This window comes from Peromyscus maniculatus, chromosome 9, assembly GCF_049852395.1.
Source record: "Peromyscus maniculatus bairdii isolate BWxNUB_F1_BW_parent chromosome 9, HU_Pman_BW_mat_3.1, whole genome shotgun sequence".
Lineage (NCBI taxonomy): Eukaryota > Metazoa > Chordata > Mammalia > Rodentia > Cricetidae > Peromyscus > Peromyscus maniculatus.
The window spans coordinates 43,409,299-43,424,130 of record NC_134860.1 but is presented as its reverse complement, the minus strand read 5'-3'; the positions used below and the strand labels follow the sequence as shown (position 1 = coordinate 43,424,130).

At 46.3% G+C, this 14,832-nt stretch overlaps 1 pseudogene; it reads right to left on the bottom strand.

The window, feature by feature from the left end:
• The window catches only part of LOC102910345 (proteasome subunit alpha type-3-like), a 52,244-nt pseudogene extending 43,012 nt beyond the window's left edge, over positions 1–9,232 (bottom strand).
• Positions 9,233–14,832: the final 5,600 nt, after the last annotated feature.

The following is a 14,832-nucleotide window of genomic DNA, read 5'->3' as shown; positions in this document are numbered from 1 at the left end:
AACTGATGGAAACATATGCAGAGACCCGTGGCCAAGCATTAGGCAGAGCTTGGAGAATCCTGTGGAAAAGGGGAAGGAAAGATTGTAGGAGTCAGTGGGGTCAAGGGCACCACAAGAAAACCCATAGAATCAACTAACTGGGCTCATCAGGGCTCACAGAGACTGAACCCACAACCAGGAAGCCTGCATGGGAACAACCTAGGCCCTCTGCACACGTGACAGTTGTGTAACCTAGTCTTGTGAGACTCCTAACAGTAAGAGCAGGAGATGTCTCTGGTTCTGATGCCTGCTCTGGGGACCTGTTCCTCCTACTGGAGTGCCTCATCCAGCCTTCATAGAAGAGGAGGTGCCTAGTCTCACTGCAACTTGATATACCCTGGCTGGCTGGTATCCATGGGAGGCCTGCCTGTGTCTGAGGAGAAACAGTGGAGGAGGAGTGGGTGGGGGGAATAAAGAGGAGGTGGGGGAGGGATTGGGAAGAGGTGAGGGAGGGGAAATTTTGGTTGAGGGTGTAAAAACAAAAACAAACAAACAAACAAAAAGAGTCGCTGTGGTCATGGTGTCTCTTCACAGCAATAGAACAGTAACTTAAACACTTCTGCTTGCCAGTCCTTGAGACACACACTAATAAACTTGTAGGGTGGCTCTTTCTCTATTTCCAATTATAAGTCATTTATCAGTCTGATCTGGGTGGGTGTTGTCCTGGTTAGTTGTTATTTTATAGTTTTAACTTGATGTAAACTAGAGCCTCCCAGCAAGAGACAACCTCAACTGAAGAAATGCCTCCATCAGATTGACCTGCTACCATGTCTGTGAGGGGCTGCCTTGACTGATAATTGATATGAGCAGAACCAGCCCCACCATAGGTGACACCATCCCTAGGCAGGTGGCCTGGGCTGTATAAGGAAGTTAGCAGAGAGGAAGACAGAGTGAAGCAGCATTCATCTGTGGTTTCTGCTTCAGGGTTTCTGTCCTAACCTCCCCCAGTGATAGACTGTGACCTGGAAGCATAATTCAAATAAACTCTTTCCTCCTAGCATTACTTTTGGTCAGACACAATAGCAGAAAAATGAACTGAAACCAGTAGTGCCTGCCAGAGGCTGCAGTTTCTGGATCCACTCTGGGGCTGGAGCTGTCTTTCCTCCTCAAAATGGAGTCCAACGTTGCTTGTAAATGACAGTTTCATCAAATACAGAGTAACTTAGAGTAGGCCATAGCCTGAGCTTAATAATCCTCGTGGTTAATTTAGTGGATAGAGTGTCCCATAGGAGAAAGAATATTCTTGATGAAAGATCCAAGAGTGATGGATAAGGACAGTGTCTTGGTCACTGTTCTATTGCTGTGAAGAGACACCATGGCCAAGGCAACTCTTTTAAAAGAAATCGTTAGATTGTGGGCTGGTTTACAGTTTCAGAGGTCAGTCCATTATTATCATGGCAGGGAGCCTGGCAGCAGGCAGGCAGACATGGCGCTGGAGAAGTAGCTGGGAGTTCCACGTCCTGATGTAGAGACAAAGAAACTGGGCCTGGAATGGGCTTTTGAAACCTCAAAGCCCACCCCCAGTGACACACTTCCTCCTAATCCTTCTAATCCTTTCAAATAGTGCCAATTCCTGGTGATTAAGCATTCAAACATATGAACCTATGGGAGCCATCCCTAGGGAATGTCTGAGAATTTCTACTGAGGCCCACCATCTGAAGCTTGTTGGCCTAGGGACAGTAGTAGTGTAGATGGTTGGGTATCAATCATGACTGATATTGTGATGCCTGGATTTGGAGAAAGTTTTCCTTATAAGGTAAAAGGTGAAACAGAAGATTAAGTTGTTTATTTTGGCCATCACTAACCATGCTTTTCACTTTCTTGGTTAACTTGGACAATAGTTTCCTCAATGTCTTTTCTACACTGTAAGTACCTCTCTCAGTAGGCAAATGATTGGAATACATGTATCTGGTTGTTCTGTTGCAAAACCATCTGTAATTTTCTTTTTATTTATTCTTTATGTCTTTGACATCATGCATCCCCGTCTAATTCATTTCCCCATCCCTTCATATCTGCTCTCTGCCCTTGTAACGTCCCCCTCAAAATGGTTACTTTACCATTTATTATCAGTAAAATCCATGCACAATTATCACAAGACAGAATGGGGAATCCTAACAGTCACCAGCTGCTGCTGCTCTCTCTTGATGCTCTTTCCACGTTGGAAAGGACCAGCGCACCTCTCCGCTCTGCATTTTCTTTCTGTCACGTCCATCCCCAGTGAAAACTCTGCCTCTTGGACAAAAATACTCCTTTCAGTTGGGTAGTGGACCAGTGACAGAATTCCCGTAATTCCACAAATAGATCAAGTGGCCCCCCAATGATTGAAAGTCTCACAAAAATGGTGACATTTTTGGGTTGCTGGAAGTTTCTCAAAGGGATATCACATGGTGTGTGTGCACCTTTGAAAGCATTGTTCTTACAGTGAGACTGATTAAATGAGAAAAGATATTCAACTAGTCAATGAAAACCAGATTGGCGTCCTGGCCTTGCCTGGGTGAAGTGAACAGGGAACATTCATTCTTCTCTTCTGAGCGTCCATTACAGTCACCTCAGAGAGCTCTCCCACCAAGGTGGTGCATCACCAACAGCAGATGCCAGCAAAGGAAAAACCAGGATACAGAAACACACACACACACACACACACACACACACACACACACACACACACACACACACCTGGAGTATAGAGTAGCCCCTGAAGCAACAGGAAGAAAAACAGATTCGGAAAGCTGAACGCTTCTAACTCCTCAACCTGCTTGAAGAAATAACTGACCAACTGAAAAGACGTGGTAAGTTTCCCGACACCCATGAGAAGAAAAGCCGCACCCTCACACAGCTGGGCTTTGCGCCTGCGTGTGTTCACACGCCTCTATTCAGGACCAGATGCGCTATTTCACTTCAGACAAGATTCTTCCTGGAAATAGAACTATAGACGTGAATTTGAGAGAAAAGGCTACCTGAGCAAAACTGAACACCCTGTATTTTCTTTTGTTTTCAAACGTAAATCGTCCACCCTGGCATACCAAGAAGTATTTTACAGTCAGACAAACTGCTTTCTGCAAGTTCTGCTTTACCCAAACAATGTCCTGATTTATTCCCTAATTTATGGCTATGTGCCCCCACATACAAAGGAAGGGGACACTGGGCCAACTGTTAATCCTTGAGCTGCCAGGTGGTGATGGAGGACAGGGCTTCAGAGGGATTCATCGGTGAGCCTAGGGCTAGGCCCAGATGCTCAAGGGAACAGATACTTGTATTTAAGTTTTTTGGTCAGTGTTTCAGGCAGTTAAGTACCTGAAGCTGAATTTGATTCCTGAACTAAACCCATATACAAAATTCAAAGAGCATCTAAGGACTTAACCTGGAGTTTACGTCTTAGGTCAAAAAAACTGCTAAATGAAAAGCTTTTTCGCGGGGCAGTGGTGGCGCACGCCTTTAATCCCAGCACTCGGGAGGCAGAGCCAGGCGGATCTCTCTGAATTCGAGGTTAGCCTGGGCTACAGAGTGAGTTCCAGGAAAGGCACAAAGCTACACAGAGAAACCCTGTCTTGAAAAAAAAAAAGAAAAAGAAAAAGAAAAAGAAAAGGTTTTCCATCTCTTTGTTCCTTTTACAAACTTTGGGAGACTCCACTTATTCATGTAAGTCCCATGTAGAATGCTGCCAATGTAACAGATCGGATAGGTAGGATGTAACAGATGGTAAGATAGTCATAATCCCTTTGTGCCATAATTCACTAACAAGAAAGGCACCTGTTTACAAACTATTGGCTTGAAGAGAATGGACAGGCATAGTCATGAGGACCTGAACTGGAACAAGACCTGCTTTTCGGCCTGGCATTCATGAAGGGCAGAGTGGAAAAACAAAATTGTAGTAAAGAAATCTGACTTGGGACTTGGAAGACATCTCAGCAGATAAGAACCCCTGCTGTGAAAATCAGAGGGCACCAGTTCAAATCCCCAGCATTCACATTAAAGGCTTGGCATAACTATGCTGCAAGAACCCCAGAGTTAAGGATGGAGATAAACAGTTCACAGGAGCTCTCTGGCCAGCCAACCTAGCCAAAATGGTAAGCTTCAGTTCAGTGAGACACTGAAAAAAAGAAAGGAAGGAAGGAAGGAAGGAAGGAAGGAAGGAAGGAAGGAAGGAAGGAAGGAAGGAAGGAAGGAAGGAAGGAAGAAGGAAAGAAAGAAAGGTGGATCACAGTTTCCAACATTCTATGGCTTCTGTTTTTATGCACATGGGGGCACATACCTGTACATGTGTTCCGTGCATACATAATATATACAAAAAGGAGAGAAAGAGAGAGAAGACTCAACAGCTAGTTATAGAGGTAGATAACTATAATCCCAGACAGAGGTAGCAGGATTCAGAGTTCGAGACCAGCTTGGGTGATATTAAAAGATCCTATCAAAGAGAGAGAAACAAACAGACTGAGAGACACTAAAGAGGAAACATTCAGAGGATCTGTGTGTTATATACCATCTCACACTAAAAGAGTTTCAAGTTTCTGAGTGACAGAGACAAGTTCTAGCAAGAAAGGAGGAAATACGTGGTAAGTAGGGTTGTCTTATGCAGATAAAACAAAGGGGTGTTTTGGAAACATCAATAGCTTTTCTGGACTTCAACACTTTCATTAAAATATCAAGCATTTTAAGTCATCTTTTAACTCAAAGAGTATGCTGACTTTTAAAAAGTTAGTATAGGCCAGGTGTGATGATAAACACCTTTAGTTTCAGCACTGAGGAGGCAGAGGCAAGGAGCTCTCTGGGAAATCAAGGCCAGCCTGGTCTACATAGCAAGTTTCAGGCCAGCTAGAGCCACATAGTGAGATCTTATCTCAAAAACAAAAAGGCTTTTGGTCCTCCAAATGTTATAAACCTGTATCTCTAGAGTAGTTGTGTATATGTCCATGTGTTACAAGAAAAATCAGGTTGCCTAAATGCTTGACAGCCAGTATTTAGAAGGTAAAAGTTGGAAAGAAGGGATCGATTGTATTCAAAGGCTATCAATTCTGAAAAGATGGAGGTGTTCCTTCTCTAAGCTCCGTGATGGGGGTGCTCAGGGACGTAGAGGTGTTCTATACTCTGGCCCTGGAATAGCCTCTGCCAGAGATGGGACTGGGAGCCTGATCCAGGATCTGGAAGTTCAGGCTCAGGTGTCAGGACACTAACTCCAACCCCTCCCCCTACACGAAGCTCAGAGGCACCTCAGCAACAAGCCCCTGGCTTCTCCAGACCTCTGTGATTACACATCGCTGTTCCTTCTCTCTACCCCAGTCCCTGGGAACTGTCTGTCTCCCCCATCCTTTTGAGAAGCACTAGAATAAAACTTTCTGCAAACTCATTTCAGAAAAGCTCCTCAGTCCTCTTTTGTGCAGAAACATGGCTCCGATACAAACTGGAACATGGGAAATTTTAGCTAACACAGGGAGGCATAAACTGTAACATTATTTTACAGCTAGACAGAAGAAAGGGTCTAAGATCCCATACATTCAGATATCCATGGAGCTAAGAGATAAATGAGAGATGTCTAAGGTCCAAACAACAGGAAACTGCCTGGGAGTTCCACAGAACAGGAAAGACGGCTCAAATGCAGGCTCTTTATTCCATCCTTACACGACACCTGCCCCTTCCTGTGTCCTAAGCACCACATCCTGACAAGTTTTGTGTCCATTTGACACAAGCTAGAGTCGTTTTAGAAAATGGAACCTCATGAAAAAAAAAAATGCCCCCACCAGATTGGCCTGTGGGCACACCCATGGTGCCTTTTCTTGATTGAAAATGAACCACATGGCTGTAGGAGGGCCCTGCTCATGTGGGCAGTGCCACGCCTGGGATGGTGGTCCTGAGTGCTATAACAAGCTGAGCCAGCCATGAGGAACAAGCCAGGAGGCAGTGTCCCTCCCTGGGCTCGGCTCCAGTTCCTGTCTCCCCATACTTGTCTTGACTTCCCCAGATGATGGAGCAAAAGCTTGTAAGATGAAATAAGCCCTTTCCTCCCCAAGCTGATTTTGGTCATGGTGTTTTATCACAGCAAAGGAATCCTAACTAAGATGTCCAAGAAGCCTTCTGCCAATGACCCCTCCCCTCCACAACCCCTTCCCCCCCTTATGCCTTTTTCTACCTAGTGCTCCCTGGAGAGAGGAGGCACTCCTTCACGAGGACAAAAAGAAAAGAGCCATGAGAGTTCATTGCCTTGCCACGTGGTCCAGGCTGGCCACAATCTCATCCTAATTCTACCTCAGACTCTTCAGGGCTGTAGTCACAGGTGTCTACTACCACATCTGGCATATTTCCCCTTCTCAATGAGAGATTGGAGATACGTTATAGAAATATTGGTCTACAAAATTCTTAAAGGAATTTTGTTACATGATTCTGACATCTGAGTGTACACAAAGGACTTCTCGGTCATATGTCCACACTGCTAAAATGCAGATGAGACATCCCATATCCTGGATGCTGGACAAGTGTAGGCATATCAATAGCAAGTTATTAACCCAGTTTTCTAATGGAGCAACAGCATTTCCTGAGGCTAATCCCAACTGCAACTATCAGGTCAGTCAATAAGGACAATTGATGGGAACGTAGGTACCAATTATGATTCGGTGTTGCAGGGAGAAGTGAAACAATAAGTTACCAAAGCAGCGAATTTTGCAAAGACTGGCAATGACCCAATGAGGTGGAGAAAACCCTGTGTCTCTCGGTGAGCAGCTAAGTAAGGTTTTCTGAGAATTTAAGGATGTAGACCTGGAATGCCTGAGAGGGGAATTATTCCCACCACTGTAGTAGGTAGCTGTTCTGTCTATGACCTTGAAGCACTGCCCCTGGAGATGCAGCAGGTAAGTACCTGTCCCTGGGGCATGGCTCAGGGCCACCCTTAAGACCTGAGATGCATGTAGGCCGGCTCTCTTCACTCCCTCATGGGACTTGGATGCTAGGACAGTCTCCAGGTGGAAGAACAGCGTGGGACTATGACTCACCTTTTCCAGGACCCTGTGACAATTCCTCTGTTCTGTCTTGTGACAGCCATTTATAAAATAATCACTCAGAGGCTTAAATTAATTACAGACTGTATGGCCTATGACTTCAGCTTCTGGCTAACTATTTCATCTTAGATTAACCCGTTCCTATTAATCTATATGTTGCCACATGGCCGTGGCATTACCGGTCTGCTGGCATCCTGTTGCTCCTTCAGCGGCGGCTGGCATCTATCTGGACTCCGCCCATCTTCTCTCTGTATTACTGCTTAGATTTCCCACCTGGCTGTAAGCTTTCTTGCCATAGGCCAAAGAACAGCTTTATTTATTATCCAATGGTAGTCACACGTGTTCACAACATACAGAAAGATATCCCGCAGCACACTATTCAACTCACAACCTAACCAGCCTCTGACATTCAAATAAAGGTATAAAACAGTAGCTATATGGGCCCCCAGAGTCCTCACCTCGGGATACTCAATAATAGATAAATAAAGCAAGAGGGGAAAGAAGGATGGGAAAGAAGAGAGACATGGGCAGGAAACACAGTACATCCACCTGACAGGCACTGCTTTCACTGACCTCCAAAATCCGCTCAGCACTCTTCCTGGACAAGAGGTTCTAGCCTGAACTCTGGTTGAAATTGCTATGTTCCTGCATTGTGACAGACAGTTCACTCCCTTTCACCACCTTCAAGATTCCCTCTTAGCCCTCGCTTTACTGCTCTGAGACCTATCATGTGGGTCTTCACTTGGGAGTACTTCCATCCATACATCTCAACAATTTCCTAGGGATAGTACTTTGACAATACAGAGACTAGAAAAGCCCCGGGAACAACGTGACTCCCACTGCGGCCGCGGTTTTCTGGACTCTCAGGGCCTTAGACCTTCTCACTGCTGGTGAAGGAAGCACCTGCCTTCACTAGAAGGAATAGGGTGACTTTGAAACGACTACGGTAATGTCATCCTGTTCTGGTTCGATTTTGTCTTTGCTTAGACAGTTCTCAGCCCCTCTGCCACCTTTCCCCACAACAGTCACGTCTGCTTTGGCAACACAGGTGACATTTCCATGGCCCAGACATATTAACCAAAATAATTGGCAAGTTGTGTCTAAAATAATGACTATGCTCTGCCAGAAGTGAACGTTTCAAGGTTGCTCTGACCTTCACCTAATTCTGATATATCTTAGCGATTTTTGCTTTCAAATCTGTATCCCTGAGTTTTAGACACCAAGAGACTTTTCAAAGGCTCAAGCCTCTCTTGGTCTGGCCATCAATAAAAAAGACTTAAAACTTTTTAAGTCGTCTTAATCAGTGTGGTTGTCAGACACCATCTTGAGTGGATCATTACACCGGAGGCCCCAATGAGATCTCTATGCTCTGTGAGACTCAGCCTCGTTCCCATCCTGCCGGGTTATGGGGGAGATGCCTCCTGACAAACGTTCCAGGGCCCAGCTCCTCTCATTGAGTCTGGAAAGGTCTGGGGTGACTATTGTGTTCCCAGCACCAAAAGAGAGTCCTTCTGACGCTCCTAGGAGGTGGGTCTGTATGCTGAATTCAGTTATGGTTCTGGTTGAAGAGGACGAGCCCCATGGGAGCCTTCTGGATAAGTGGGGTAGGCCCCAAAGGAAAGTCTCTTCTTCTTCTGGATAAAAGGGGTCAATCGTCAAATCCCTTTTCCTGGTTTAGGAAGTAAATTTCTGATGAGAACTTCTCCCCAGTCCTCCACACTAAGTTAGGATGCCGATAGTGGGGGGACCCTGTGTCCTCTTTTTGCCTCTCGTGAAAGATGTTTCCGTTTTTGCTTGAACGAATGGCCCGCAATTTATTCGGGTGTGAGTGATTGAGTGTGTGTGTCAGGCAAGTTTGGTCCAGGGAGGTGTTTAATTGATTTCTTGCTTTTGCTGGTGGTGTTTCTGTTTGGTTTGTCCCCCCAAAAGGGAGCTGACTCTGACTGATAGATTGAAATTCTGCTGGGTTTTCCGGGTTCTGCCAGTAGGTGGCAACCTCTGCCGGTTTTAGCTGTTTGTATTTTTTTGTTTGCAAAGAATGTCTCCTTTTCTCTCTGGAACGGGAAATGTCTAGTCAGACCCATCTGGTCCTGGAGCCACACACCCCTGGCCCAGGGCTCCGCAGCGGGGAGTCGTTCCCGATCATTGACAAACCCCAGGCCAGGCCTGCTTCGCCTGGCAAGGACTGGGTAGACTGTGCCAGCCATAGGCGCTGGCCCGGCCCCATCCTGGGTGCCGCAACTCCAGTTCGCTGCGCTGGGAGGACAGAGAACCTGTCGAAGCTAGGGAGCTGGGGGGTGGGGCGGGGGTGCTCCTCTCAGATCTGAGAAGGTCCTGGGCCAGGTGGCGGTGGCACTACCAGGTGCCGGAAGGCGGAGGCGGGCAGCTGGCGACTGCACCACCAACAGGGAATCCAGGGCGGGTAGGCTGCCTGTCACCAGCCTCCAGCCACCCGTCCTGCTGCCTTTGGAGTTCAAGGTTCTCTACTAGGCTCCCGTCTACGCTTGTCTTCCCGCATTCTCACCTCCCCTACCTCTTCCAGATTCATCCCCAGCCCCAGCCCCACCCCACCCCCTCACCTCAGGCACCTCTATCGCGTCCTACCCCATTCTATCCACCTCTGCGCTCTATCACCCCCAGCTTTCGCTACCAGATGTCACTAAACCGGTCCACCTTTTTGTTCCAGATCCTAGCCAAGGCCTGTAACATATCTGTCCAAGAGTCTGGACATGGTGGCTGCTGGTTGGCCATCCTGTCTGCATGCCATAGCTGCAACCACTGTACAAGTAGGGGGGAGCTCACCCCGGGGCCAGAACCTGACTTTCTCCGCTCCCCATGTTGTGGAAGCCCTCCTAAGAGGGACAAATGGCCGATGTCTCCGTCACTATTCTATTACTGTGAAGAGACACCATGACCAAAGCAACTCTTATAAAAGGAAGCATGCAACTGGGGACGCTTATAGTTTCAGAGGGTTAGTGTATGACCATCATGGGGGGAACACGTGTCAAAGGCCGGCATGGAGCTGGAGCAGTAGCTTAATTCTACATCCTAATCCGAAGGCAGGCAGGGAGGGAGGGGAAGGGGGAGGGGAGAGGAAGGGGAGGGGAGGGGAGGGGAAGAAGGAGAGGGAGAGAGAGAAACTGGTGCAGACTTTTAAAACCTCAAAGCCCACCCTTAGTAACTCACACCTCCTCCAACAAGGCCACACCTCCTGACAACTGATGACTAAGCATTCAAATACATGAGCCCTTGGGGGTCATTCTCATTCAAGCAGTCACAGCTGGAGGATGTCAAATGCTTACATCACTGTGTAGCTTGACCAACCCCATCTTTTGTTACTGTGCAGTCTCAACCCTGCAACATTAATGCCTGATGACAACCCTGAGGTGGTCCTCCATGACTGCGGGGACTTGCTGGACATATCTCAGGCCAGCTGGCCAGATCTCCAGGACACTCCCGTGCTTAAGGCCTATTGACTGCTGAGAAAAAAGGAAAGTGTTTAAAAATTTTAAAAAATGAAAATGAAAAGGGACCCTGTCATTGAGATTACCAATTGGTCTCTGAATAAAAATAAAAAGAATTAAGGAAAGAACATGGCTGCTCCTAGGTATGGTGAGGGAGAAAGTTTATGGTAGATATGTGGAGGAACATGGCCAGAGACAGAGACAGGGCATCTGGGAGAGTCCAGAGTGGACATGAGCAGACTGAGCTGGGCCATGTGGGGGGAGGGGAAGGGAGAGGACAGAGAGGGGAAACAGGTGCAGCAGCCCAGGAGGACAAAGGTACAAGAGAGGGCAAGTAGCCAAAATGTCTGGATTATGTAGGGAAGAGCCTCTGGAGGAAGGGCAGCCCCAGCCCTGGACTGGAGAGTTCAGGGTAAGGGGCAAGGTATACCAACCCTCTGTAACAGGTAGGGACTGGGGAATGCTGGGAGAACCTGGTGGCCAGGTCCTCTTTGATATGTTAAGTAGGCACCTCAGCAGTTTGTCCCAGGCTTGACACTTCACAGTCTTCTAAAGTCTGCCTCTCTCCAACAGGTCCAGACTGCAGTCCGTTCTAGGGTTCCAGATGCCCTTCCAGTTCCCTCCTCACTGCCTCATCACTCATTCTGACCCAGGGACCCAGGTACATCAAGAAGTTTCAGAAGAAAGGACTGATACCTGCCTGGAAGGGACCTCCCACTGTTACCCTGACCACACCAGCTGCTGCAGTCAAGGTTGACCAGATGTCTACCTGGGTTCACCACGCCTTTGCTGAACCTATTCCAAACCAGGATCAGAAATGGACCATTTTACCTGGCACAGATCTACCCAGGCTAAGACTCTCTCGAAACAGGACTCCTGTTTGATTATGCGTTCCCTTTCTGTGTCTTGTAATACTACTCTCACAGTTACAATAACTCAAACTTATTTCGTTTCCACGGGAACGTGGCTTGCGTGTGTACCATTGGTCTCACCCACTGAATGACCTCAGAACATCTGCATAACAATCCAGTTTTATGCATGACCATCCACCTACTGCCCCCCCCTAAGTGTATGCTTTTTAAGAACCAGAGAGGACCCACCTCTTATTCCCCTTTGTGCTGCCTCACCAGTTCTACAGGAGAGCTGACCCACTCCTCATTCCAATGAAGTAAATTGCCTTTTAAAGTTCATCAGATAAAGAATTGCCTCTATTTGGCTAAAGATTCTCAGGACCCAGTATTTACTTAACCCCGATGAGTCAAGATCCAAGATTTGAAAATAACTATAGAAATAGAGAATGAAATGACTAAGGTAATGCCAGCTTGTTCTGAATCCATTTTGTGTTTGCTTAGACCATTGGTTCTCAACCTATGGGTCCTGCCGTCACCTAAGACCACCAGAAAACACAGATTTTTACATTACTCATAATTACAAATTTTGTCATTAGCAAAATTACAGTTATGAAGTAGTAACAAAAATGATTATATGGCTGGGGGTCACCACACCATGAGGAACTGTATTAAAGGGTCGCAGCGTTAGGAAGGTTGAGAACCACTGGCTTAGAGAGTTCTCAGCCCCTCTACAGTCATGTCTGTTTTGGCAACACATTTGATTAAGATTTCCATGGACCAGATGTGTTAACCAAAATAATTGGCAAGTTATGTGTGAGATAACTACTATGCTCTGTCAGGAGTGAACATTTCAAGGTTACCCTGACCTTCATCTAACTTGCATGAATATGAAGGTGATTGTGAACCCTCAGCCTGATTCCTGAGGGTAGGATGTCATCTTGATCTTTTTTTTTTTCACCAGAATTTATACTCACCACCGGTTTTGTTAAAGAAAATGTGAATATCAAGAGATGGAATTTCTCAGTGTTACACGAATCTCCAGAAAAGACAGCCCTTTGTGAATGGTGATATCTGGGTTTGTGATCTGATCATTATCCTTAACAAGCTATGAGGCCTTCGTAAAATGAGATCAGAAAAACCACACAGGTCCAAAGGCCTCTTGCAACGTATTTTTTCCTCTTACTTAAAGTTTCTAAAATCACTTATACACTATTGATTATCTTCCTAAACTCCTTATTCACGTCCATAAGAGAAGATAGACATCAAGGGGAGCTGTCTCAGACCAATGCATCCAAGATCAAGTTACAGTGTCCATCTAATGGCCTTGCAGTTCTCAGCTGAGCCAGCAAATACCTGTAAAGGTATATATTGATAATGAGGATAATTTTTAGTGGAGACCTTTGGGACATTTAATGTTTTAATAATAAGAAGAAAATGAGTTTCATTACCTTCCCACAAACATTCCTTTTCTCCACTCTCCAAGAGCCCAAGAGCCAAGGGAATATTCCTAGGTGAGCTGAGCCACTTATACATGGCAGAGAGCAGGAGATAGCTCTGACTCTTTCACTAGCCTGAGGCAGACACATGAGAGCTTGTTAAAATCAAGTTGCTAAGGGCATCTTGACTGATGTGGGGACGGAGTCAAGTGTTTCCATATTTCTAACTAGCGCCCACAGTACATGAGCCACAGTCATGGAGTCAGAGCACTACTTAGAGAACCATGGAACTAGGGAATGTTGGGCTGACACTTAGAACCGGGGTATATTACCTCTGAGTGCTGTCAGAGGTAACAGGACTGTGTCAGAAACTGCAGGTAACGAGAGCACCTGTCTGCAGCACTCTCCGCCTTTTGCAGTTCCAGCTTCCCTAGAGAGGTTGGGAGGTGTTCTTACAAACTCCTGAAGTCACTAGGTGGCTCCCATTGCACGATGTGTGAAGCAAAAGAGACATTTTTCCTCCTGAAGCTCATCCAACTGCTGTGTGCCCTGAGAAGGGCACTTCAACAAGAGGGTACTTTCAGCCCTTACATAATACATAGTGCACCATCTCCATCAAGAGCGACCCCTCCCTGCTGGGTTAATCTTAGAAGTGTGGTCTCTGGCACTCTTGAGTACCTATGGCATATGGAACTGCCACAGTAGGGGCCACAGGAAGTGCAGCCATCTAAATGAACTGACTGTGATTCACAGCAGAAGGTGGCATGTGGCGCTCTGAGGACATGAGGATCTTAGTTCTCTGAGATCCAGACAGGATGATGTTTTCAAGAAGGAATCACAGAGAGTTTTGTGTTATGGGTTTTCTCCCCTCAACGGCTTGCCCTTTAGTACCTGGTAGTTAATACTTTTCATGGTGCCATGAATCATTCACTTAGCGTCAATGGTATGACGTTGTCTCTCTAAGAATAAAAAGAGAGAGAGCTGTGTGAGACAGAAGGAAGTACAGCACTAATGGCGCGGAAACCTTAAAGGGACAGATGCACGACTGTGTGCTCCAAGGAGTCCAGCAGAGCTCCCTCCTAACTTCGTCCCTCCTCCTCTTCCTCCTCGTGGTTAGCATTGGACAGTACAGAGATGTGCTGCTGATCCCCTGAGCCTTTTGTAGTAGATGGAAGAATGTGTGTGTGACATTCAAACCATGACACAACTTGGTATTTTGCAGCAGGAGGTCTTATTAATAAAAACAAACCCAGTGCCAGTTATTGGGGTGAATGCTGGAAGATCAGAGAAGCAGAACAAGACACAACTACCTCACCTTGCCAGTTCCTCAGCTGATCCTGTTCCCCCAGGATGGAAGCCTCTGAGTCCTCATCCAAATGAATCTCAGCTGAACCGCTGCTCAAACGCCTAAAAGCTTAACCGCTCTAGTTCCTGGTCCTCACACCTTATGTACCTTTCTTCTTTCTGACATCACTTCCTGGGATTAAAGGCGTGTGTCACCATGCCTGGCTGTTTCCAGTATGACTTCGAATTCACAGAGATCCAGATGGATCTGTGCCTCTGGAATGCTAAGATTAAAGGCGTGTGCTACCACTGCCTAACCTCTATGTTTAATATTGTGGCTGTTCTGTTCTCTGACCCCAGATAAGTTTATTAGGGTGCACAATATTTTGGGGAACATAATATCACCACAGTATTTGATATTTATTTATTCTCCTTAGTTAAGGAGTTTTTATCATTCTTAAAATTAAGGTGGAAGGAAAAGTATCTTAAAGCTTTAAAAGGAGATAGAGGAAAAGATCCCTATGCTTGGGGGCTGGAGAGATAGCTCAGTGGTTAAGAGTACTTGCTGCTCTTCCAAAGGACCCAGGTTTGATTCCAGCACCCAAGAGCACAGCTCACAACCCTATAACTCTAATTCCAAGGGATCCAATGCCCTCTTCAGGTCTCCCAGGGCACCAGCAAACACATAATGCACAGACATACATGCAGGCAAAACACTCATATGCATAAATAAAATAAGCTGTAAAAGGTACCTATACCATATTATTATATT